This window comes from Biomphalaria glabrata, chromosome 16 (genome assembly GCF_947242115.1).
Source record: "Biomphalaria glabrata chromosome 16, xgBioGlab47.1, whole genome shotgun sequence".
Taxonomy (NCBI): domain Eukaryota; kingdom Metazoa; phylum Mollusca; class Gastropoda; family Planorbidae; genus Biomphalaria; species Biomphalaria glabrata.
The window spans coordinates 4,232,946-4,237,053 of record NC_074726.1 but is presented as its reverse complement, the minus strand read 5'-3'; positions in this window follow the sequence as shown (position 1 = coordinate 4,237,053).

The window sequence follows — 4,108 nt, the reverse complement described above, 5'->3', positions numbered from 1 at the left end:
ACGTCACCCAAAACAAGAGTGTTTGTTGATAGGTCACCACGGAGACTTTGATCAGGAATCAATCGATAAATTACATTCAGAAGGGCCCAGAACAAGTTCTATAAGAAAACATTACGGTCTACAATAGGTACACAGACGTAGCCGTGTCTTAGAAATGGGACACAGTTCACAACTAAATGAAATATCGTAATTTTAAATAACTGTGAACTGAAATAAAAGGATTAATTGTTAAGCTACGTAAAATTAAGTTTCCTACCCAGACCTTGTGATCTATAGGGCAGATGATGTAAAGGTCATCTGTTTCTTTGGCCCACGGTTAACGAGCGTGTCATGTGGCCAGCACAACGACCAACAGCTTTTACTTCTCCCCAATCAATGTCAGGTACCCATTCTGGGTGGACTTAGAGGCGCCGTAAAAATCCCGAAACTCTAACTCCCATTCTTCACTGAGATTCGAACCCGTGACCCCCGGATCAGAAGCCAAGTGCTTTACCAATCTCCCACCGCGTCTCCAAGCTTAATATTGATCAAATATAATCTTAAAACTTTAATTACAATCTGACCCATCATGTTTCCTGACCTATATGATCTGTAAATTATCTGGACTACTTGGCGAGGAGGATCGAGTTTGAATCCAAACTGGAGCTGTGTTGTGTTGGCTGAGCGAAGAATGGAAACCATCTCCCCCTTCCACCATTGGTCCACAGATCATAGTGGACAGAGCGTTCTGTAGCTCTTTTTGAAAAAGGCAATAGCTTCCAGTTCTGGGATGTCGTATAGAAAGACTGAGACGTTTACTCGCGCTCTCAAATCACGTTCTTATATCTGACCACACATCATCTTCGTAAAACTGGTAGACATCGGGATCTACTTTAAAAGCTGTAAGAAATTTAAGGACCATAATCCAATTTAGTCGATTCGCGGTGGCTTCCAAAGTATGGGTCCCGGGTTCGAATCATGATGAAGACTGGAATTTTTAATCTCGGGATATTTGGGCGCCTCTGAGTCCACCCAGCTCTAATGGGTACCAGACATTAGTGGAGGAAAAGTAAAGATGGTTGGTCGTTGTGCTGGCCACATGACACCCTCGTTAGTCGTGGGTCACAGAAACAGATGAACTTTACATCATCTGCCCCTATAGATCGCAAGGTCTGAAAGGGGAACATTATTTTTTTTACTTTACTAATCCATTTAGATACAACACTAGACCTTTTCAGACGAAGAAACCCGAACTACAGACTAGTAATACACATTCCACAGAAGCACTTACGTAGCTGAAGAAAATCTGGAAAAATAAAGGCATTGCCCTCGGCAGTAAAGTCAGACTGATGGAAACTATTTGTTATAGAAGGCCTGAACACTGACCTGCAACGTCACAGCCTGTGGGCAGTTTCGACCAATAGCTCGTTGCTACCTGATACAGAACTGCGATGTGGCAACGAGCTATTGGTCTAAACTGCCTACAGGTTGTGACGTTGCATGTCAGTGTTCAGGCCTTCTATAACAATTGGTCTTGGAATGATGCACTTCTTGACTGCTTGCTAATCTTGGACGCAAGCTGCCGAATTGGAGAGGAGGATTGAAGCCTTGGAATCTAGATACTTTAGAAGGATCCTAGGTATCCTTCCTGCTGGGAACAGTATCAGAATACTTTCGTTTATGTATTATTGTCAATTCTTATTCTTATCAGGAGGATTGTAGCCTTGGAATCAAGATACTATAGAAGGATCCTAGGTATCCTTCCTGCTGGGAACAGTATCAGAATACTTTCGTTTATGTATTCTTATCAATTCTTATTCTTATCAGGAGGATTGTAGCCTTGGAATCAAGATACTATAGAAGGATCCTAGGCAACCTTCCTGCTGGGAACAGTATCTGGGAAAATAAAAAGAGGCAGACAGAGAAAACGATGTATGGACCTATCATCGAAAGAGATTCTATTTGAGGCTAAAGACAAAAACATGGAGAAAAACAGTCTTAGCTCAACAGATCATGTTTGTTGTCCAACTGACCTACAGACTAAGAGATAGTAGATTGTGAAGGGGAGACCCTTTTTCTTAGGTTGATACATAAGTATATGCTTATAATGGGGTGAGTACGACTCCCCGTTTCTTAAGCTTTGACTCCGACCCTGTGTTAAGAGGACCGCATTTTAACTTTTCTATGATCTAGATTTTCTACGATCTAACTTTTCTAAGTTTATTGTAAAGCTGGTTGAGAAAATCAATAAGGGCTTTACAATTTTATTTTTTTAAATAGTTTTCCTTTCGACAACTGCGGTTACACAAAAGTGACTTGGCAATTTTGTATATGAAGTAGCAGACGACACATTGTCTTCCTGTTGCCATCTTGTGCAATCGTCATAACGTCTATTTATACACTTTTTTTTTTGGTCAATGCGCAATAATTTTAAAGAATAAGACTTGACAGGAATGCGTTATGCGTAAATGGAAGGGAGAGTTAAATCATTTGCATTTGTGTTTTCATTTACCCCAAAACATGCTAACGTTTGAAAGTTAACGCTCTTTCTCTCTCCCTCTCCGTTTTTCTCTCTCTCTTGCTTTCTCTCTCTCTCTCTCGTATCTATCTTGCTCTCTCATTAAACGGCTTTTAAGTAGATTTTTAACATTTCTAATCCGATAAAATTTTATCACATCTTGTCTTGTACGTTGTTAGACTATTGGGGATATTATATGAGCTTTTGAGCAATCCCGACATGCCTGCTGGTTTGTTTTTTTCTTGAATGTAATGAGTCTCTTTTCTTATCACTCTCTGTGCTTCATTAATATATGCCTGTTAAAGTATGTCATCAAATGGTGATAAAACTAAATCAATTTTGTGGTATATAGTGTCTTGTAACTAAAATTACACATTTTTAGCATCAATGTTAATAGTATAAGTGTGTTTTTAAATCTTACTTTAACTAAAATCTGAAGTTTTCTCTGACATCTTGAGAAACATGTAGATACAGTCACAGCTTGATCCATAAGTCTCACAGTTACCTTTCTTGACATCTAATTTGAGTCTTAGAGTTACCTTTCTTGACATCTAATTTGAGTCTCAGAGTTACCTTTCTTGACATCTAATTTGAGTCTCAGAGTTACCTTTCTTGACATCTAATTTGAGTCTTAGAGTTACCTTTCTTGACATCTAATTTGAGTCTCAGAGTTACCTTTCTTGACATCTAATTTGAGTCTCAGAGTTACCTTTCTTGACATCTAATTTGAGTCTCAGAGTTACCTTTCTTGACATCTAATTTGATCCATGAGTCTCAGGGTTACCTTTCTTGACATCTGCCTGGTCGTGCTGTATGCGCGCTTAACTGTCGTTTGGTCGTCTCGTTGGTCCCGGGTTCATACCCAGACCGCTGCCATCCCCCGTCGTCCTATTGGAGATTATCTTAAAACCTCTACAGTTCGTAATTCCAGAAGGCCTTAAAAAATATTAGCAGCGCTTTACATGTCATGTTTTTTACCCCAGATGTGTGTATTTTTTTTTCATGGTCTGAAGTTTTAGTAGCTAGTGTATCCGATTCTACTGATAGTTGCAGAATTAAAGTAGGCTTATAAATATGTAAAAGTAACCATTTCAATACGTTTATTTTTAAAGAAAATGAAGAATTAAAATATCATATTTAAAATTAAACAATATTCAAATTTCTTAGGTCTACACATAGAATGTAGATCCGTCCTTATGTAGTTTAAACAGTCTGGGTAAATCCGCCAAGGTGCACAGACCAAAATAGAGCCCTGTGGACACAGCATTTGTCTTTATCAGATGTGGATAAATATGCAGGTCTCAACAGAGCCGGCCTTGGATGATTAGAGATCTGATTTAAGTTATTTTTTGTCAAATTTATGCGGTACCCCAGAGATATAGAAGACCCCTACCAAGTGTATGCCCTAGGTGCCTGCCTAGTTTACCTATGCTTGAGGCCGGCCCTGGTCTCAACTGGATTTACGTAGACTTTATTTAGACAGTTGGGAATATGCCATGTTACAATCTAAGACCTTTACGTGTTTATGAAAGTGCTTGTCAAGTGACTCTACTTTAATTAAATACTTTATTAAGTATGACTTGACACTTTTCTGGAAACAAAGGCATGGAC